General features: G+C 37.7%; 1 protein-coding gene and 1 long non-coding RNA gene across 4 annotated transcripts in view; one reads left to right on the top strand and one right to left on the bottom strand.

The window, feature by feature from the left end:
- Nucleotides 1-463: 463 nt before the first annotated feature.
- Nucleotides 464-23,501, bottom strand: part of LOC102478668 (uncharacterized) — a 23,425-nt gene continuing 387 nt past the window's right edge. The window contains exons 1-4 of one of the 3 annotated variants that reach the window (XR_003551018.1): nt 21,098-21,249; nt 16,353-16,465; nt 2,801-2,991; nt 464-927 (exon numbers count right to left, since the gene is read on the bottom strand). This is a non-coding gene — a long non-coding RNA (uncharacterized LOC102478668). Of the gene's footprint in view, nt 928-2,800; nt 2,992-16,352; nt 16,466-21,097; nt 21,250-23,501 lie in introns of those variants that run through there. The other 2 variants (XR_003551019.1, XR_003551020.1) reach the window with 2 other exon arrangements.
- ZNF438 (zinc finger protein 438) overlaps nt 23,032-23,501 on the top strand; it is a 216,790-nt gene continuing 216,320 nt past the window's right edge. The window contains exon 1 of the mRNA XM_027775614.1: nt 23,032-23,403. The gene's annotated coding sequence lies outside the window, so the exon portion shown is untranslated. The remainder of the gene's footprint in view (nt 23,404-23,501) is intronic.

The raw sequence follows: 23,501 nt of genomic DNA, 5'->3' as shown, positions 1-23,501 counted from the left end.
TCCATTTGCACCACCTCATTACTACCACCTGGCTCCTACACCAGGTGGTAGGAGGGGGTGCCTCCAGCACCCAGACCCCCTTACTAGGCCTGTGGCTCCATCACTTAGATGCTATGAGCCGGACCCTTCTCCAGGGTGAACAGAAGCCTCCTCACCTGGCAAGCAGGGAGGTTATGCCCTCCCAGCAGGGCCAATGCTCAGCCAACAACTAACGCTGCAAAAGGCCAGTCCCTTGCTGCAAGATAGGACAGTGATGTGGGGCTGTCCCCTCTTCAGGGCATGTTCATGGAGCTTCTTCCTCAGCCCCACTCAGTCCCTCACTCTCTCACAGGTTTTCCCCGCCATGCTGTCTCACTAAGCCCCGCTCAAGACTCCCCACTGCAGGCTCTGCCTCTCAGGCTGCCAGTGTGACCTGTTGAACTCAGAAGCAACTCCAGGTACACTTAGCAGCTTGGAAGGAAAGCTTCAAGTAAAACCTTCATGTATGTAGGTTTTTATTTTATTTTACGGATTTCAAATGAGATTCCAGAAAAAACAGAGCCAGGATATGTTGTGGTTCTGAAAGTGCGTGGCCAAATTGTTTTTCTGTCGGGATTGTCCCAGTTGGGCTACCAACAGCAATGTTTTCAGAGTACAAGGAACGGCACAGCCGCCAGCGCCAGAAGTGAGTCCAAACTAGTAAGGCTACACTATGCCTGCTTTTATTTGTGTATCTTGGATTGCTAATGAGGTGAACATTTTCCCGTATTTGCCTACTAATTGCACGTCTTTCTTACGTGGGTCTCGAATCTAAAAAGAAAATTCCACGCCAGGTTTCCAGAAGTTCCAACACCACGAGATCATTCTCGATGTGTGTGAGGCCTGCTCAGTTCCACGGAGGACAATTCCAAGTTTAGAAACTGGGCACAGTCGTTGGGGCTGTTTTTCCTGTGGAGAAAGGTTAAAGTAAAACAGATGTGAAGCTAGCCTCAAGTCGCTCTTCTTACACCGCACTATTTGTAAGGGAAAGTTAACTCTTGAACTCACATGCAAAAGAATGCTGAAGAGATCGTGCAACAGTCATTCAATGACTTTCACGTCTTTTTATGAATCAAAACAAATGTATGAAATAAATGCCCTAAGCCTAATTGCAATAAATTACTTCACTGCTCTCACTCCTTCCGCTCACGGCAGACTGCTTTGTTCTTCTGTCCCTCCCACGACCTTCTGTATCTTTCTCTTCAAGAGCTCTAAACGTGGCCGGATGGTGGCATGGTGCGCTGGATTCCATATTGCCAACTGTGCAGTTGTTCCAGACCCGGCAGATTGAAAAACATGCCAGGCACAGGTGTGTGCATGCCCTAAAATCCCAAGAGAAGGACAGAAGAGAAGGGATTGTGGCATGGCCATCCCTCTGGGGCTGGGGGTGATTTATCACTTTTTCTCTATCTCTCTAGTGAGCACACACACTGGATGGCAAATTTTAAATTAAAAAAAAAAAAAAAGCTTTAAGTGTAGATATTTCCCAAATTTCTGTCCTTGGTCTTTAGTCATTTTTCCTTTACATTCTCTTATGGTCCAGGGAGGATGGCCATGCTGTATCCCTTCTCCTCCATTTTATTCCTGGGATTTGGGGCACGCATGCACACATACCTGGCATGGTTTTCCAGAGTGACTGTTCCAAATCTTTCCATTTCACTCAGGTAGCATGCTCTCCACAGTTTACATACTTCTCGTTATAGGCACAAAACAGAAGCTATTAGACAAATTCAGCTCAAACATGTGTTTCTGGTCTGTGTTAAGACTTTAAATTACTTGCCAATATAAAAAATCTGGTAGATTTCATATCTAATTTCTACCTTCTCTTTAAAAAAAAAAGATTCTATAGTATTAGGCTTCAAATTCAAATTCCTACATAGCAAAGTAATGACCTCTTCCCCCCCCCCATTTTTGCCATATGTCATGTGTGCTTGCCAGAGAGAGAGAGAGAGAGAGAATGAGAAAGGAAGGGGGAAATGGCCATGCTGTAATCCCTTCTCTTTCATTCTCCTCCTGGGATTTTAAGCACTCACGCATACCCTGGCATGATTTTCAAGCCACAGGTCCAGGACTCAAACCGTGGTCACCATGTGGGAGCCCAACGCCTTAACCGCTTCACCACCTGCTGGCCCTATGTGTCCCATATTTATTATTTTTAAAATTTTTTAGGTTTCTTTTTCCCATAGGGCATGTGCACTCACTGGAGAGAGAGAGACAGAGAAAGGGAAAGTGAGAAAACACCCCCCCCCCCAGAAGGGATGGGCAATCCCTTCTCCTCCGTTCTCCTCTTGGGATTTTGGGCACAAGACACATACATGCCCAGTGTGATAGTCAAGCTGACAGGTCTGGGACTCGAACTGTAGTTAGCCATTTGGGAGTCCAGTGCCTTAGCTACCATGCCACCTACTGCCCTATAATCTTCCTCTTTAAATGAGGCTTATACTGTCCAGTTTATCAGTCTCCACTGCTTCCCATTGCCTTAACCTCTGCATATCTTTGCCTCTTTTCTTGATATCCTTTCTTCTCTCCCATGGTCCTTCTCTCCCTCCTTCCTTTCTTCTTTTCTTCCTTCCTTTCTACCTTCTTCCCTTCCTTCCTATACCTATCTTTTGCTGAGATTCTCTCCCTTTGTGCCTCCTTGAACTCATCTCTCTACATTGGAGTAAAATAAGAATGAAGAGGGGTCAGGCCTTCCTGACTCCCCACTATCACCACTACCAAGCTCGTCACTGACTGTGGCATGTATACCTGTGCGCAATTATCTATAAACACGGGGCCAAACCTGCAACACACTTGCTATATGTGAGAGGCTTCACAAATCAAATCGAATCGAATGTGGTCCTTGGCAGCCTAGAGTGCAAAGTGCAGGAAATGCCGGGATAGAACGTTGAGTATGATGCTGTAGAGGATGAAGGAAAGGCCACTCCATTTGAACCAGGCTTTCTGAAGTAAATGACTCACTTCATCTGATATCTGAAGAGCAAGGAGAAATTAGTTTAACTCGTAAGTTGAGGAAAAGTGAATTTCAGGTAAGGAAAGCAGTATCTGAGATACAGTGGAAAGCGCACACTGAATATGTGGATTTGCGGTCAGTTCTATATTGCCACAGATAAGGGTGCACTCCCTGAAGTCTTGAAAATGAACCAAGGATCATTTTTACCTACTCCCTTTTTTCAAAGTCTTGTTCTCTTTGATCCCAATTAAAATTGTAGAATTAATAAAATATCACAACTAACATAAATAAAAGCAATTGCATTATGAAAGATTAAACTTTTAACTTGAGACATACTTTTTTAAAAAAATCATGTGTTATCATAATCGTGTTTAAATTACATTGAATCACATATATCTTTACAGTGTATTACATTTCTTTTTCCAGAAGGAATACCATGCATATCAGTCAAGACAAAGACATTACTATCCACATCATCATCATCAAATAGCTTTTCATCATTTGAGACATACATTTTTAAATGTAGTTGTATATTATTTTGTGCATATCAAGCCTACTACAGTTTTCTCTGGAAGCAAGAGTTTGTAAGGAAGTTTGAAAGCAAGAACACATCATAGGCCCTTTTTATAAAAATAAAAATAAAAAAGGAATTTCATGATAGTGTGTAGGCATGCATATGTATGAAAGAGAAAGTGAAAGAGAATCTCCTTTCAGTGGGATCAGGTTGTGCTGTGAGCCCCTTCCCCCAGACATTCAGATCTTCAGGATGAGCACACAGAAACCCAAACCTGAGGTTGCCAATGTGGCTTCCAGCACTGCAGTTCAGCATGCCACCAACTGAGCTGCAGATGTTGGGCCAATCTAAAGCATTTTGAACATCAATCCTAACATGTTACTTTGTTTTCAAAGCCAGTAATTTAAAAATTAAAGAAAATTGTTTAAATGAAAACTGGATAAAGAACACGCAAGGCTTGCTTACTTATTTGGAGTAAAATAAGAACCAATATTTTCCAAATTATTTTCTGGAAGTTGCAACTAAATCAAATCTGATTCCATGAATCTCCTCTTGGGAATTGTTTGGCAAATATGAAATGTAGGTAAACATTTCCTCCCAAACTTCCAAGTGGAAATTTCTGCCACAATGTTGGGATAATATTACCTGAATTTATCTCTCAGGCAGACTAGATGATATTTTATATTTCTTACCCTGGAATCACTTTCAAGAATTGAATCAGAAAGATAGGAGACCAATTTCAGTAGCCATTTTTTCTCCCTATAGCTAAATTTTGGCTCTAACTGCCTGAAAAATTATTTCTTAATACACATTAATGTTAGTGCTAACCTCTTAAAATTTCAGGTTTTATATACAAAATCCAAATATAGCTGCCAAATATGCCAAGCAACAATGAAGGAGGTATCAGTTTGTAATTCTGAAGTAACTGGTGATTTCCTTGATATGTTGAAAATGAGGCCCCGGCATTTTTGACCCAAATATCTTTACTTTTGATAACTAACAAACTTCAGAATACAACTTAAGAACTTTGTCAATTTAAGAACTTTGAGAATTTAAATACTCACAAAGCAAGGCATATACTCTAGCACTTTTCACAGGAATGACTACCTTGATAATGATATGAATAACTCACATGGATTGCCAGGAAAGATTGGATGGTTAGCATAAATAACCGATTTTTTACTCATTCCTCCCTGTGAATTCCATGTTGCCGGATTGCTGGAGCACTATTAAATGCATATCCTTATCAATTCTTTTACCTCATTTGTTCAGAAGATTTTGAAAGAACTGCAAAGTTCTTATTAGATTTAGTTGTGGCTACAAAGCCTTGAAAAAACAGCTCCTTTTCTTTCACACCAATTATTTATTTATTTATTTATTGCTTTACAGTGCATGCACTCACCAGAGAGAGAGAGAAAGAGAAAGAGAACATGAGAAAGCACCCCCAAGTGGGATGTTCCACTACAGTCCATTCTCCTTCATTCTCCTCTGGGTGTTTTGGGCATACACGTAGAAGCACTTAGTGAGTTTTTCAAGCCACCTGGCTGGCCCTCCACATCATCTTTAATCCCAAGTTATGCAGAAACATATGGCACAGCACAGAGTTCTTGGGAGCAATTATAAGATACATCAAACTAATCCCATGATTTGATCTTTTGCAAAACTCAGATGTGATTATTACCAGGTAAGACATTCTATTTGCCTGACTGTAGCATCCAAAAAGAAAAATTTTGAGATAGAACTTAAATATCCTGTTAGAGAACTTATGTCAACACTCAGAATACATAGTTTCCCAAGAATTGCTCCAGTATTGTGAAGTTTAATCCTCCTGTAAATTAAAAAGACTAGTTTATAAAAAATACTTTTAGCCATTACAGTTTCTTCATAATATGACATTATTTAATATTATATGCTGCAGAGATGTCATACTGAAGTCTACCATATAAAAATAGGCTTGTGTGAATTTGATTTAAATGTTATTAAAGCTGAGACAAGTGTTTTTATTTTATTTTTTAGTTATTTTTTTCTACGAGTGAAAGAGACACAGAGACCAGGAGAAAGAGAGAGAAGAAAGACAACACCCTCAATAGAATCTTTATGCCATGACCCACTCCCAACCTCAGCCAGTCCAGATCATAGGCATGAGTGAGCCCAGTGTACTCAGGAGCGTCTCCAGATTTAAACCTGGAACCTTCCCATGTGGGTCAGCTTCCCAGAGTGTCACATTTATCACTGCACTGCCATTGAGTCCCTGAGTGTTTTTTGACATAAAATATACTAAGTTCAATTCCTGTAGTTTGCAACATATTTGGATTTAACTTTGATATAGATATGAGTGGGTCTCTAAAATTTGTGTTGGCTGCCAGATATAGCTGCCTTATAGAAAAATATTATCTTAATAAGAATTATTTTCAAGAGTGCAATGCTGGTTTTGAAGAGTAATGAGTGATGCTGATGGTGGTTGGCATATAATATAGCTTCCTTTCCTATCTGAGCTCAGTAAACAAAATATTTGTTCATTCTATGTCTACACCCATGTCAGTAGTCTAAAACATGCCATTCTTTATTGAAAATTTAGAGAAAGTTTAAAATATTTTTGGCAACTTTTTTTTAAACTTACTATTCAACTATATTTAAACAATAAAGAGATATATAAAGAAATAAGAATCATTTCCCCAACCTCCTTTCAAATTAATTTTCCTAATGTAAATGAAGTTATCTATCTACTGTCTTCATAATGTAACTGCAAACATATATATTCAAATTTATATTAACATGTAAATATATATGCAGTATATTTATTTTATAAAATAGTATTGCATATATTTCTGCAACTTGCATTATCATGTGACCATTTCTCATCTTAAAGAGAAAAAACAAAGCAAAAGGAAATGAAAGGAAGATAAATATTAACATGAAAACATGTGACAGTATAAAACTCACCAGCTGAACATCTACAGAAAGAGAAAAGATAAATGATTCAATCCTTACCATTATGGAAAACCTCCAGGTAGCAAACAAATACAGGAGGAAAAAGAATATAAGAAAACACAAAACAATCAGGAACCAACCAACAAAATGGCAGATATAAATCATACATATCACAATGTCATTAACTGTAAAAGGATTAAATTCCTGAACAAATAGTGGGTTACATTCAGGAGAGAAACACTGAGCTTGAAATCCCATTTCATAGCAAGTCTGCTCTTTACTCCAGAGTAGAAACTACTTCTTCTGGCAAGGTTTTTCACTGTAAATACCACCCTGAGAAAAGGCTGGATAGAAAAATGATCAAGGCTTTGCATGTTTAGTATTCACAGCAAGACAAGTGAGAATAGGAGACCTACAGAAGAGTGTCTTAACATCGGCCTTTAGTCTTCATGTTAGGTTAGTGAGAAATAATCATTTGCTACTGTGAGTCACTGCACCATTAGAGATGTTTTGTTACACAACAAAGTGCAGCTTTGCACTTTTGTACAGACAAAAATCCATCAATGCTTGCATATTTATCTTATATTTTATCACCTTATCTAATTATTTTATTTTTAAAAAGTTTTGATACACTTTCCAAAGGTTTCTAAATATGATAATATTTTCCACATCAAATGAATTGTTTCTTTTTTCCTAGTAGTCACTGAGCTATTGGAAAAGTCATGATATATTTTCCTATGTTTTTCTATGCAAAAAATGTGTCATGACTTTTCTGACAACCCAGTATGTTATCATTGATTACATTATTTTTAATCTTAAGTATTAGCTTAAATCTTCAAAAAAAATTGAATAATAATGATAGTAATTATGCTATTCATTAGGTTATTATCTCTTAGTTCTAGATCTACCTTTTGATATCCTACTTGTGAGGCCTGGATCGGAAGTCCACAAACCACATATTTTTGCTTTGTAAGTTGGTTCTCCATTTAACAAGTTGGTTCCCCATTAAATTCTGCTGACAGAGGTGTTGTAGGGAGCTCACATCTTACAGAAGATGGAACTGGTTTCTTCCTGTTTATTTTTTGTGATCTTCCTATATGTTCCCTGTTCTTGTCTTCCTACCAGTGGTGCTTTATCTTGGCAACAGTCATTTCTTCCCGTAGAAAAAAATGAATCAAATGAAGTTTTGTTTGTTTGTTTTTAACATTTGCAGAAACCACCTATTGCATCCTCTCTCAAAGATACTATGAGCACCCTTTACTCCAAAGTTCGAGTTTCATTTCCAAGACAGTCCTTCTCCAAGCTTCTAAGTTTAATAAATCCAGACTCTCTTCTTAATCCCACCTAATCACAGAGGGGTAGCTGCTTTTGCAATTTTTACTTCTATAATCCTTTTTTTTCTTACCTACCTCATAAACAATTTAACACCTAATTAGTAATTATTTATATTAGATTCTCTCTGCTAAAATAACTGGTGTGGCATCTCCTCTTGGCTGACCCAATCGGTACAGTAGGTATTTCTACATATTTCTTGATTTTAATGATGGTTCTTTTAACATTGTGGTGGCTGGTTTTAGGTTTCTGGTTAACCACTGCTAAAGTTTACCAAATGTGTTTCTCGTATATATTGACAAATACATATGTTTTTTTCTTCCTTAATTGTTAATGTAAGAAACAAGATTTTAAAATGTTGACTCATCCTTATATTCCTGGAATAAATAGCTAAATTGACACATGTAGTACCTACTATATATGTTCTGAAGACTTTATATTAATTCACTTAACAAACCTACTTGTCCATGGCTTAGAATTACATTACCAAATTTGAATTGCCAAGTGATTATTTAGAATTTATATTTATAACTGAAATTGGACTGTATTTAGAATTTTATACCTTGTATTATTCTTTTTTATATCTGTCTTATCTCCTCTCTTGAACTGAAAGATCATCGAAAGTCAGTGCTTTTTTTTTTTTTTCTCCTACACAATCAATATCTGGTATCTTGCACACAGCATGTGACTAATGTGTCTTGAGTGAATAAACACATTTAATAGGTCTTAAAATAAGCCTATTACTTGAAAAATTAGCATTATTCTGTAATATAAAGCCCAATGAGAATATTTATAATAAATTAAAAATCTTTAGCCATACATTTCATATTAATTTAAATACAATTTTTAGGCACATGTGTTCATTTCAGAACTTTGAAACCTTTAAAACTGCTGCAGATCTTGTCTTTTGAAATGTCTCTCCATAGAGTTTTGCAATTTTCCAAAATGTAGTTAATAACAGCAGTTACCTTTGTGACCTAAGAGTCACTGCATTGTTTTGTGATATAGATTATACCAAAAATTATTTTTTTCCAGAAGATTCAAGACAAATTAGAACATATACATCAAAGATTCTTAATGTATAAAACCATTTTCAACAGAATGCTTTCTATTTAAGTCAAAATTGGATTTCCATGGTTTGGGGCTCCAGGGCTTCTAAGGCTTTGCTACTGCAGATTCAAGACATGTACTAAACAATCAAAGATTATCATGTTGTCCCTTCAAGGCACTGACTAAAGGAGCTAGCAACTCTTGTATGGTTTAGCTTTGCTTGAATTATTCCCTTTAAAGCAGTTATTGGTATGTCTTTGTTATTAAGTATCAGGACAATATGTTTATTATTTATTTGTGAGTGTTTAAAATTCTATTTTAAAGACCTCTTGTGGGGCACAGAACAATATCAGCCAACAGACAAGAAAAATATATCGGTTATCACCAAGGATTTTGCGGTGTAAAGGCAAGGACATGTGCAGACCGAAATTTTTGTTGGAAATCAAAGACAAACTTTTTCAATTCCAATAGCACTAGGAAGAAAAATCTATCAAAATGGGAAGAGCATAGTGCTAAAGGGGCACCTTGAAGGTTTTTTTCCTGATTGTTTTATGTAGTTGCTGTTGCTTGAACACCAGGCTCTAATTTTAGAGGCTGGGGAGGTAATTGTTGGACATTTATGGTGATAATACAAAACATTTCTTTTGCTCACATCCTCATGCTGTTTAGAAGCAATCGTGTAAACCATGATAATAGGAATTATTTGAGTGATATTTACTTCTTAACCTTCCCTAGTATCCTAAGGTCTATAACTAATGTTTATTATAAAGATATGTATCCCTTTTCACTGAAAACAGTAGCTTCATAAAGCTCAGGCTAGATTTTTTTGAGAAAAATATTCTATTTTTATTTATTACAGTCTAAAAGTGACCTACAGTGCATTTTCAGTGTGTGTGTGTGAGTGTATCATATTCCCAGAAATGGTAAAAATCAGTTTTGAAAACCACACTATTTTGATGATAGTCATCTAATTTTAGAAGTAAGTGACGGTATAGAATACTTGTTTATATCAAGTATAGTTTATATTACTATCCTAAATTTTTATCTCAGTTTTTACTTTTTTTTGTCATAGATTTTCTTGGTTGATGATTTAAGGTTAAGAAAATAAGAAATAAATACATATAGTTTGAGGGTGTTAAGTGACAGACTCAAGATTCTATTTCAGGGCAATAAAAACAGCAACTTCAGGGAATTTGTTTGTCTTTTGAATTAGTTTATTAAAAAACGCAAATTGTCTCATTCATGTAGATTATATGATATCGAAAAATACTGGAATGTTGGCAGTTTAAAATTCCACATAGCTAATTAAAGAAGAGGTTTGTTCAGTGCTTTCCACCAGCTCTCTGAATGCCAACCAGAGGATAAAGGCATAAAACATACATTTAATACGGTATTAGCAGCTTCTTTATGGTATGACTGGAGGACTGTTCAGTTTTCTGTACAGTTTCTCATTTTTTTGTGATTTAATTTTTACTATGTGATTGTTTAAAAACCGACGATGGTATTCTTACAAAAAAAGTATAGCCCAAAGAAAGAATATTATATTGAGCAAATGTTAATGGAAAATTACTTAGGACACTGTCTTGATTTTATTTATTTATTTTTTTAAGAGAGATTTTGGCTACAGAGCGTGTGCGCTTGCCAGATACAGAGAGATAGAAAGTGAGAAATCTCTCTCCAGAAGATGGCCACACTGCAATCCCTCTCTCCTCCATTCTCCTCTCAGGATCTTGGGCACGCACGCACATATACCCCAGCGTGAATTTAAGCCGCCAGGCCCAGGACTTGAACTGTGGTAGACTACACGAGAGTTCAGTGATGTAACCATTACACCATCTGCTGGCCCCACTTTCTTGCTTTTAAAATGGGAGTTGACACTTTAAGGATGTGAAGTTTTGTTTTGCTTTATTGTATGAAAACATCAGATTTTATGAGAACTATTGACATCTGGAGATGGTCATGAATGATAAAAGATGGGAAGAAAGAAAGTGAAAACAGAATGAAGACACTTCAGCAAATGCTAAATTTCCACAGTATCTTTTCTGTTCTGAAAAAGTCTTTGCAGGTATGGTTCCTATCGTGCTTTCTTGTTCAAAAAGAATGTTTATCATTTTTTGAATTTACCAGCAATTGGTGTGTGCTGAGGGCTCATTTATTTCTTACAAAATGTTGCTAACTCACTCCTGTCCTCTTAAATTTAAACCAGCTGCTACTCACTGGCAGGATCTAAATCTTCACAGACAGAAATCCAGACTCTGTACGCCTGTATTACACTATTGTTAATAATAATCTCTGTCCATCAAGGTGACAAGCGGACAATGTACTTCTAAGCACACATTTTCTCTGTTCATTCACAGAAAGCTGAAGCTTTTATTTGTTAATAAAAAATTAGGATGTCAGAAAAAACTGATGGTTGGTATCATTCAAAGTACTATAAATTTAGTTTTGCATGAAGCACCATAACTTCCTATATCATCTCCTTTATATGGAGTTACATTTAATATTATCCTTGAATTAGAATAGCTCATGTACTGAGAGAAAACAGCAGAAGAATCCAAGTTAAATGTTAAAAGGCAAAAGCACATTCGAAAAAAGAAAGTCTTTCATTTTAAATTGGATTGTAGTTATATTCAGTCCACATTTTCATAATTTAGAATTTATAATCTTGACATATATTTGTAAAGAAGGTAACAATTCCAACAGTGACTACTTCACTGTCTAAAATATATGAAAATTTTTTTGACATAACTACTAAATCCCTGGATTTTCAAAGATGCAATACTCTTCCATTTCTTTTTACATGGTTACCTCACCAAAAAGAAATAATTTGCTTTTCATTCCCTTAGATATTCTTACAAAACAGTAGTTTCATTTCCATAGAGTCAGTCATTGGTTTTGAGAAATACTAAAGGTTATTTTCATGCATAAGATAAATCACTGAAAGAGACAGTAAAAAATTCAAAAGGTACTTCATGTTCTTCCAGAGTGAAATCCAAATTATTCTTCTTCACAGTGAATTCATGGTTTCCTGCAAGATAAGATCTCATTCTGTTAAGAACTTTACCTCTGAAGAAAAAAAGAACATAATTTCTCAAGGGAATTCCAGTATCATAATTCATAAAATCAAATATATCAATAAGAACAAGTTCTAATTTTAAAATAGCTATCTGAGTCTCTGGAACCTAGAGTCTAAAGTCTTGATGTTAAATTATAATATCCTAGAATAACATAAATATGTAACATTGAAAAAGTTATTTAATTATTAAAAAGTTTTTATTCTGATGTATAAAATTAAAGTGCTCAGTAATCCTTAATTAGTACATTTAGAATCCCTTCCTTAGTGATGAGAATTAACTTTGCAATTTAATTTGACACTTTACAGTGTGAAAAAGAAAGATAAAAAAATAAGCCTCTTGGGAATGGGAAGAAAATTTCCAGCCTCTCTCCAGCCAATCCAATTTAATCAAGTCTCTTTTCTTTTTATTTTTTTCCCCTAAAATCATTTGTGTTTCCACCCTAGTCCTCCCCATTCCCTATTTAAAAAAAAAAAAAAATTCATCTTGTTCCATGGGAAGTTTTACCAGAGACAGTCTTCTACCCGCAACAGAGTCTACACTCCATGATCTACCCCTAGCCTCAGCTATCCCAGACCATGGGCACGTGTGTACGCCTGGCATGTCCAAGGAGACCTCTGGACTTGAACCTGGAACCTTCCATGTGGGTTGGACATCAAGACTATTTATTGTGTTGCCACTCTATCACTATTGCCAGCTGTCTTTTTTATAAGCAGAACTAGCTTTAACAATCCGAAATTTAGAATTTCATTTCATCTTGAAAAGTATGCTAGTACTGCTGCTGGCCAAAATGGTAGTCCAGTATTCAAAAAAGCTTTTTTACAAAAGAAATTATCTATCTGTTGAAGAAGATATATAGTATTCTAAATACAAGATATCAGGAACCAGGTCTAACACACATTTCCAAAGGTTTTATACTTTTAACAGTGCCAAGCTTATCTTGGTGTTTACTCCTTCATTCTTTCATTCACAAAAACTGTATTGAGACTCTATGATGCATTGAAGACTAACAGGGCCTATGATACAGTCTCTACCTAGAGGCACCTCACGATTTAGGAGGAGAGTCAGATCAGTAAACAAGTTAGACAATTCTTACATAAAGAGCTGCACGATGCTATGAGGGAAAATGAGGAGACTTTCCAAAGAAGATAACACCTGATTCAAGGCTTTAGGGAAGAATAGGACAAGCAGAAAGTTATTCCTGGTAGAGAGAAGACCATATGTAAATAGGTATGGGGGCGGGTGTTGGGATAGGTATCCGAGGCTATCTGAAGGACAGAACCAAGGACAGAACAGAGGAAGCTGTTTAGAGAGAGATGGATTTGATCCAGCCTGAGAAAGCCTCTCTTGACAAATTAAGGAGTTAATACTTCAATCTGTTGGCAAGCAGATTTAAGCAGAGAAATGACATAATCAGCTTTAAGATTATGGTAGGTCAGACTTTCTAAGAGAGTCTCTGAAACTCTGAGATTCACACACTGCAATTCATATGAGAAATAATTCAGGAGATGACACCTGTAACAGAGAGAAGGAAAGGGAGGAAGTTGGGTTACAATGCAGTTTTACCACAGGCTGCAACCAATCACATGGGGAGTTCTGAAGATGAAATGACTGTTTAGAGTTGTTCTACATTAAGGTCAAGCCTTCTTAGTATACTGAGAAGTCACTGGCCATGAATGCTCTGGGGTCAGGGTGGGGTATACAATCTTGGGCAAGGCAGATTCCCCCAGGTGAGGTCAATTCCTGGAGGGGGACACAACTGTGAGCCATGGCCAGCCAACATGTCCAACAGCAGGAACATTCTGGAAAAGGATTTGAGCAATGTGTTACAGAATCTACTATAGAAGTTTGTTTGTTTGTTTATTTATTATTTTGTTGATTTATTATTTTAGCCTAAACCTGACTATGGTGAGGATAGTCTTGAGCGAGGAAAGATTGGTTAGGAGATCAAATGAGATTTGTGAAAGTAAACAATGTCAGAGATGATAACAAAGGTATAAGAAACTCAATGAGGAAATATCTTTTCATCTACAAAGAAAAGACAGTCTTCTCACAGAAGGTGTTACAACTGGCTATTTGGGAAAAAAAGAAACTCAAACTTTACCTTACACTATACAAACATTTAAGTTGAAAGAGATCCTCGTACTAAGTATGAAAGCTAAAACTACAAAAACTCCCAAAATAAATAAAGAGAAATCACAACGATTTGTGACCTTAGGTTAGTCCAAGTTTTCTTGGACAGAAAATAACTGAAAGACTGACAATACCAAGTGTTGATAAGAATGGGGAGAAACTAGAACTCTCATATGTTACTGATAAGAATGTAAAATTATATGACCACTTTATAGAACAATTTTGCAATTTCTTATAAAGTTAAGGATACACTATGAAACTCAACCTCATTCCAAGGTAGGCATGCAAAGAAAATTAAAACAGAGAGATGAATTTCAAAGCGTATATTAGTTTGATTTATAATGGTCACAAAAGAGAAATGAATGTTAACAATAATATTTCATAGTGCACAGTATTTTAAAAAGTCTAAACTACTGGTAAAACAATATAGATGAATCTCAAAGAGATTGTGCTAAGCAAAAGATATCAGCCACAAAAGTCTGCATGATTATATGACTGTTTCTAAGAAGGCAAAAGAATTAGTAGTTTCAGGAGATGGTGAAAGGAGACTGACCACAAATAAGTACCAGGGAAGTTTCTGAGTGATGCTAATATTCCATAATCTATAACATAACTGTATTATGGACATATGGTTCTGTATTGATTAAAACTCACTGAATTGTACATTTATTGTTAATTGTATTACACATAAATTATAATTTGAAAACATGAAACATAAAAATGAATCATCCTTAAATGATCATCAGGCTTTATTTTCTTCAGTTCCTGTTTCTTAGAAAAAGTTCTTTTGTATAGCCTTCGGTATCTGTCTATTGAATGAGTACCGACAGTATTCCAGCTTCTGTGCTTTATCCAAGTAGCCCAATTTTATTTTTAAAAAAAAGGGAGATCTAGAAATGAGACAACTATAGTTTACTGCTTTTGTTACTAGTGAATCGATTACCAAACCCTTTTTAAGAAACCGGTTTACTTCCTGGCCTACAAAAACACAGAATAATATTAATAATAGTAATAAACACAAGAGCATGAACCTTAAAAGCAATATATACAAAAAAATCAAAACAATTTGGATAAAATGGATATTTCTTTATCTACATGTTGACTGCATATGTGTGTGTATGTGTGTGTGTGTGTGTAAGAGTATGTATATAAGTGAAAATGTAGTAAATGCTCACTTAAACAGACAGGACAGGAATACAAATTCAAAAGAAAAAACTATTTTGCTTCTAAAAACAAGATACTGATAGCAAGGACTGACATTTTTCTCAACTGGAAGTTTAATGGCAATCCCTTTCTTCCTCACCCCTTTTCTGGCCCTCACAAGTCGGAAATTCAAACAGCTCTCTGAGTAAGAATTTTATCACCTATGTTTGGGAGCTCTTAGGCATTCTAAATTTCTGATATTACACTACCTTTTTGCTTTATGCTCACTCTAAAGGGGAGTTTTGTAGTTAAAATCAGATAAGTAGGTGGAGCATCTATTTGGGCTTCTATAACAAAATCCCATGAACTGGGTGGTTCATAAACAACAGAAATTTATTTCTCACAGTTCTGGAGACTGGGAAGTCTAAGATCCAAGATCAATGTACTGGCAGGTTGTGTGTCTGGTGAGGATTTGCTACTTGGCTTATAGATGGTGATTTCTCACTGTGTCCTCACATAGCTGAAGGGCAAGGTAAGTCCCTGGGACCTCTTTTGTAAGGCAATTAATCCCATTCTAGAGAAACCCATCCTCATGATCTTATACCCTCTCAAAGACCCCAATCTCCTCATACTATCAGGTTCATGATTATGTTTCATTATGTGGTGGGGCACAAATATTTACAGAAACATGAGAGCTTACATATGAAATTAAAGTGCTATGGAAGCATGAGAGATTTTCAATAGCACATCTAAAACTTGTTTCCATGATACCTGAGTCACATGGACTATCACAGTTCTTAAATTTTTCAAATTAAATCCAACCTGACTGAACTTCCATACTAGAGGTAGAAAATCCAATACATGTGTATTTTCTTCTTAGTTCCCATCCCTTCCCTTGGGTTGTACACAAACCCAGAAACTGTAGAGAAGAGCCCATGGTCTTCAGTACCCAGTGACGGCTGCTGCTGGTCATACTAGCTCATGAGCCCATGTGGTACATTCACTGATATGAAGCCACATGTCTCTGGGTCAAATTTGGCCTCGGTAGTATCTGCTCAGAATCCTAAGCAGGACTTCCTGAGGTTTGGTTTCCTTGGGCACACACTCCTTAAGATACTGTGTACAAGTGAGCTATTGACACAATCTGCAGTTTGTGTGAGGCCTTCTGGAGCCTTTCCCAACCTTCTGCCAGCCCCTCTTTCACCTTTTCAATGGTCCTCAAAGTACAGCTCTTGAACCAGCAGCACCAGCATTTGAGAACTGCTTTTGTTTAAAGGTGGTCCAGTAACTATGTTGCCAGTGTTGAGAATCATTGCTCTAGATTTAAGAACAAGGAATGATGGTTAATAGAGATGCTGAGAATATGCATAATATATGGTTTAATAGTATGTGTAATATACAGACTTTTTTTGAGAGAGAGAAATTTTTGTTATAGGGTGTGTGCAGTTGCCAGAAAGTGAGAAATCACCCACCCTGGGGGATGGCCACACCACAATCCCTTCTCCTCCAGTCTTTTGGGATTTGGGCCATGTACACACACACACAGTATGATTTCTCAAACCATTAGGTCTAGAACTTGAACCACGGTTGGCCACGTGGGAGTCCAGCACCTTAACTATCAAGCCACCTACTGGCCCCTAAATGTGTTATTTCTTGACGTTCAACTCAAAATTTAAACACAGACCAAAACAAACACTTCTGTCAGTTGAGTGTCACCCTTCATCTGAAGTCAACACAACTGGATCTGAGTTTTTGAAATTAGATTTTAAAAAGCTTCTTTAATATAGCTTGAATATAACTGCTTTAAATTATTTTTAAAAATTGCTTGAAGGTAACATAAAGGATAATAAATGATAACTTGTAGAGGGGGGACATGATAAATTAATTGCCATGGGAAACTATCACAGACCTTTAGGGTCAGATAGGGACTTTGCTTTCCTAGGCCACCAGAGCATTGGGGACAATCAAGAGTTTAAGAGGGCATAGTGGTTACTCTTAGCTACTAGATTCCATCCACCTGTCACCCCATTGGGTAGATGACATTCTTTCTGCAACTGAATTTTAAAAACTTGCCAAATGCCTTTTATGTGCCAGGAATTGTTAGGTGCTATGAACACAAAATGGAGTAAATCAGTCTCTGTCTTCTGGGTGAATGAAACATACACAATTATAATACAATATGCTGTGTTTATTTAACCTAAGATGCTATTAATTATAAGATACTCCACTATGTTCTATAATCTGAAAATGAAACTATGACATCCTTTCCATTTTAACATGCACTCTGATTTCAGAGACATTTAATGTTAAAATTGATACCATGTGTGCTATAGGAGAAGCAGTGTTAAGGAACAGAGAGGGGAAATGATGCAACCATCTGGCAAAGCAGGGAGATTCTTTGTATTTCCCTGTGAAGAGAAATACTCAATGCTAAAACTGGGTCAGATTATATTTAAAGTGATGTGACTCTGAGTCTGCTTGGGCTGTGGCTATGGTTTGTCCCCCCATATTTCATGTTTTGGAAGCTTGGACTCCAGTGTAATGGTGTTGAGAGGTAATGGGAGTTTTAGGAGGTGGAGCCTAGTAGGTCCTCTTTGGATAGGAGAGGGGGAACTGCCCTTGTAAATGCTATCTGGCTGGAGAGAGTGAGATCTAGCTCTTGCAAGAATGGGGTAGTTCCCATGAGAGCAGGTTGTTAGAAAAGTAAGATGGTTGCCCCCACCTGCCTTACTGTTTCTGTTGGACATGTGATTCTGCACCAGAGGTTGCCCTGATGCCAGCCCCATGCCTCTGAACTTTCCAGCTACCAGCCTTTTTTCCTCTATAAATCAGACTTGGGTATTTCTATTTAGCAACACAATAGCAGATTAAGATAGGATACCATAGCAAAATACCACAGATCATGTGACTTAAAAAGTTAGAAATTTATTTTCTCACAGTTCAGGAGGCTGGAAAGTCCAATATCAAGGCCTGGCAGATTTGGTTCTTGGTAAGAGCCCTCTTCCTAGCTTGTTGACAAATCCTTTCTCACTGTGTCCACATATGGAGGACAATGAAACTGGCTCTCTCTCCTTACAAGGGCATAAATCTACTGAATTAGGGCCCTGCTCTTTTATTATTTTTTTAAATTTGCTAGACAGTATAAGCCCTAGGCAAAGAGGGAAGGAGGAAGGGAGAGAAAGAGAGAGGTAGAAATCAACCCCATGGGGAACATAAATTACTAGACTGGTTAATTTATTTAAAACAATTTTTTTCTCACAGTATTGTAGGTTGGGAAGTCCAAGATTGAGGGGGTGGCAGGTTACTTGTCTGGTAAGGGCTGCTCTGTGCTTCCAAGATGGCACCTTGATCTTGCATTCAACAAAGGGAACAAATGCTCTACCCTCGCGTGGCAGAAAGGAGAAGTCAAAAAGTGATAAACTCTCTACATTAAGACCTTTTATTCTTTTAAATTTTGCCAGAGGGCACATGTGGTCCTTCTGGTGGGGGGAGTAAAAGAAACACCCTTTCCTATGAGGAATGGTCACATTGAAATCCCTTCTCCTCCACTTTTCCCTCCTTTAGGGATATTGGGCATGCATGCGCATGTACCTGGTATGTTTCTCAAGCTACTGAGTCTGGGACTTGAACTGCACAGCTGACCACACAGGATCCAGCTGCCTTATGCATCATACCACAAGGTGGTCCCATTAAGCTTTTAATAAGGTACCACAACCTAGTCATAATGGCTCCAAATTCATAACTTCATCCCCTCCTGTAGGCCCCACCCCTTAGTTTTATTTTGGTCAGATTTCAACATGAATTTTGGAAGGAATACAAACAGTCAAACCACTGTATCTCCTAAAGATGCCATCTTTGAACAGTTATACCAAGAATTAGGACTTTAACACGTGAATCTGGGGGAGGGAGTGAGAGGGTACAATTCAGTCTTTAATTTAGTGACATAGAGCAAGTCACTCGCTGTCACCTTCTTTCCTCATCAGTATATTAATAGCTGTCCACTAGAGTTATTATAACAATTAAATACAGGATTTTGTGTGGAATGCTCAGAAATTCCTTAGATCTAATAAATGCTTATAAAAGGTGGTTACTATTAGCAGAGGTAATTAATGACAGGACTGGGACTGTAGAAATGAGTAGGTCAGGGCTAGCAGGTGGTGTGGTGGTTAAAGTGCTGGAACCCACATGGTTGACCATCATTTGAGTCCCAGATCTGGTGGCTTAAAAATCTGGGTGTGAGTGTCCAAAATTCCAGGAGGAAAATGGAGAAGGGATTGTGGTGTGGCCATCTCCTTTAGGGAAGGGTGATTTCTCACTTTCCCTCTCACTGTCTCTCTCTGGCTAGTATACATGCCCTATGGAGAGAGAGAGAAAAAAAAAAAAAAAAAGCCTTCTCCAAGTGGTAAGGGAAAAAAACAGATTCCAGAGAAGAACAGAGTACATGGCAGGCCTCAAGGTCTGTTTCTGGAACTCCTGCCCATCTACTGTACTGTAATAGGGGAGGCATTCTCTCTTTAACAACTGAAAATCTTTTTGACACTCTTCTTTGTCCTGCACGTTCCTTCCTGCCTCTCAATCCCAGTACACCCACAAGGCAGCTTGGTTCTTTAAGCTTTATACTCAAATGCATGCACCTGGCCCCACAGTCAATCATTAATGGGACTCTTCAGAGCAAGACCTTGTGTCTTCTTATTCTCCCCTTAGTCCCTTCCACCCTTTTTTGCTGTTGGGGCAGCCTTTGTCCAACACCCTTCGTTTCAGATAATTAATTGCTATCCCTCAGTGTCTGTCAGGTTCTTTGAGGAGACCTCATGCAAATGAGGCTCCAGGTGGCCTGCCCTGATTTCCCAGAGTTCCCAAGGGGTACACCCTATTAGAACATTCATCAAGAATAAAATTTAGTAAGTCCAACCCCCTTTGAGGTTTGAAGATGTTGGACCTGTAAGAAAATACTCAGTTACTAACAGAGCCAACGTTGTCCAATGCTACACTGTCATTCAAAATATTCTTCTGACTACAGGAATTTTCTTGCCAGAATTAATGTCTATTGACATAACATTTATCTTTTTAGAAAACCAGTATCTTGAGTAAAAAAACTACCCGGTCTTTGAATTTGAGTTTACCCATCCATTCACCATTCATTCTCCTCCTATCTTTACCGATTGTCTATGTAGGCTAGGGTGTTCAGCTATACTTAGAGGAGTGGAGGCTGATCAATACCAACATTGTCCCTACTTGACAGAGCTTACAGTCTAGCAGAGGAAGCAATTTAAATCATTTTTAAGAAAGTTTTTAAGAATGTTATTCATGATGGAGAACACATGTGAGTATGAGCGAGCGAGAGGGAGAGAAAGTGATAGAGTCCAGCCACACAGCAATCCCCTTTCCCCAGCCCTCCAGCTCCTCGGGGTCTCATCCAAGAGGGCATGCACATGCCAGGACTGTTTTCAGGTCAGCCTGAGGATTCAAACCCACAATTAGCCTCTAGCTCTGCAGTTTACTTTGCCAACCAATGCACCATCAGGCTGAACCTAAAGTAATTTTCAAGAAAGAGAGCAAAAGCAGCTAAGGGAAGGCTTCTCAGAGGATGTTCCCAGTAAGTAGAGGACAAAAGGGTGGGGAAAATGAGCTAAGTAGAGATGGGAGAAGAGACTAGTTAAAATGAGAGAAGGAGAGATGGGAGGAGAGGTAATAACATGAGATATGAAATACTTTGCAAACTGCAACCACAGAGATGCGTCAAACTGCGTGGTTATTAAACACACATCGATCCGTTTCAGGTCTTCTTGCCGTCATGCTCCTTACCTCTGCTTCTCTGAAGAATAAGTTCCGTTTTACTCTGTAGCTTTAGTTTGGTAGATGCTATTATATTGTTAACAATACACTGTTGGATTTTAGTTGGAGACAACAATCTTTCTCTAATCAATAGTAAGCCAATTAGTCAATTACCTGCGAAGAATCCTCAGACCAGATTCTGGAGTTTAGAGAGGGGATGCAAGGGGGGTGCAGAGTGGGATTTTGGTTCTCTTAGTCTTAACCTTGAAGGATGAGGCATAGAAGTTAGGCAAGGGCCAGTTATAACAGTGGTTTTTCTCCCATTCTTTGAGAACTGTAGTAAGAAATACATTTCACATTGTAATCCAGAAAACATACATATAATTGTAACATAATTTTCCCCAAATTTGAGTTTTGGGGAAAACTACCCTTATGACATTTGACATACTCTGATATTTTAGATTCTAAATTCTGGTGTCTTTCATGGTGGCAATTCATTAATGGGTCACAAAGCTGATGTCAAGGGTCATTATGCGCTCTTAAAAACGTTAAACAGAGCATTCTGGCAGAGAGGAGGGCTTCAGTCTTACCAGTGCTAAACACTGAAGGGCCAGAGTTTTATTTCCTTAAAGCAAGCAGTTCCTCTTACAGTTCTCTGATAATCAACCTTCTCACCATAACTTCTTGCCATTCATCTAAATCAAATTCCAGTTTGTCATAGAAAGTTGACTGAATCTGATTGTATATTCCCCACAAATTTCTACTTGACATTTCTCGAGTTTCCCCTTCTTGCTTTGGTACCTTTTCTGGTTGTCTATCTTTTGTTCACTGCACTTCTTTTTTGAATCTAGCAGTATAGGAGTTCCTCTTTCTCTTCTCTCTTAACACTCGGAATATCGAGAGAAAAAAAGATACTGAACAGTAAGATGGGACGAAAAGAATGCATTCTTAAGTATTATGTATTAAAAACATTTAGGAGGGACCAGCAGATGGCGTAATGGTTACATTGCTGACTCCCAAATAGCCAACTGTGGTTTGAGTCCTGACCCCAGCAACTTAAAACTCACACCAGGTACATGTGCGTGCGTGCCCAAAATCCTGAGAGAAGAATGTAGAAGGGAGTGAGATGTGGCCATCCCTCCTGTGAGGGTGATTTCTTGCTTTCTGCTTCTCTGGCGAGCATACACATCCTATAGCAAAATCTCTAGACACACACACACACACACGGGATTTGGTGAATACTTTTCATTTTCACTCCAAAAAATGGCAAATGACAATCTGTGGGACACTCTAGTCACTCATGGGAATATCTAGAATATAATTTTTAAAATTCTGATTTCAGGAACTGATATGCAAGAACACTTTACAAATATGTAAATAATGAAATCAGCAATTTAAGTGTTCTCGAAATTGTTTTGCAAGGGTAATATGAATGTCACTATTTAAAAAATATGTGAAACTTTCAAATAGTGCTAATTATACTATATCTCTGCTCTACAGAACAAAAACCTAATTATGCTGAAACTTTAAACATTTCTCACATGATTAGGTGATCATTAAAACATATCTTAAGATAAATGTACAAATATTACCCAAATCAGAAAATTCTCAAAACTAATGATCAAACTTCAATAATCCACATTTATCTTTATTCAGCTCAGGTTTAAGGAATTATAGGCTAATAATCCATCATCTTTCTTTCTATGAAAATATTAGAGTGTATTTCTTTTTTTTGAAAAGTTTTTGTTATAGGGCACATGTGCTCGCCAGAAAGACAGAGAGACAGAAAGCAAGAAATCAACCCCTGGAGGGACGGTCACACCGCAATCCCTTTTCTTCCATTCTCCTCTCAGGATCTTGGGTGCGCACACAAGTGCCTGGCCTGAGTTTAAGCCACCGGGTCTGGGACTCGAACTGCAGTCGGCTACATGGGAGCCCAGTGACAGCCATAGCCATTATGCTAACTGTTGGTCCCTATAGTATATTTCAATGAGAATGTAAAAAAAACATCATTTCAGGTGTAGTTTACGCTAGAATTACCTTGCAAAAATTCCTGACCTGGTCATTTGCTGACTCCAGAAAAGTTTTAAAAAGTGATCCTTGCTATTTTCAACACATTTTCTTTAGGGTATATCTGCCAAGGCCTGTTTTACTCGTTTTTTTTCCCCCTCAAGACAGATGCATCTAAGCTACTTTTTACTGCAATGTTTTTTCCTGCTTTTAAGAGCAATATAAAAATCCCGCAAATAAAAAAATCTCTAATATTTTGTCGTCAGTTCTCCCAGCCTCCAGTTATCCTTCTACGGAGTCATCGTCTAACCAGAACTCGTTTTCTAAGCAGAAAATTGCTGAGCCAGGTTTGGACACAGGAAGGTACTGTCACGTGGGCCTGAGGAGCTGGAAAGTTTACGCCGGGGAAGAAATGCACACGTTTGTACAGATCGCCGTTTAGCAAACTCAGCCGAGGTGCACTGAGACCTGTAAGTTGACTCACGGAGCCCCAACGGGAAGCCGAACCACCAAAACCCCCAGGGAAAGGACTGACTGCCGAGCCCGGGCTGGTAGGCGGGCGCCCTCC

This window comes from Tupaia chinensis, unplaced genomic scaffold (genome assembly GCF_000334495.1).
Source record: "Tupaia chinensis unplaced genomic scaffold, TupChi_1.0 Scaffold000578_2, whole genome shotgun sequence".
Taxonomy (NCBI): Eukaryota; Metazoa; Chordata; class Mammalia; order Scandentia; family Tupaiidae; genus Tupaia; species Tupaia belangeri.
The sequence above is the reverse complement of the archived record's forward strand: the minus strand, read 5'-3'. Positions and strand labels throughout refer to the sequence as shown.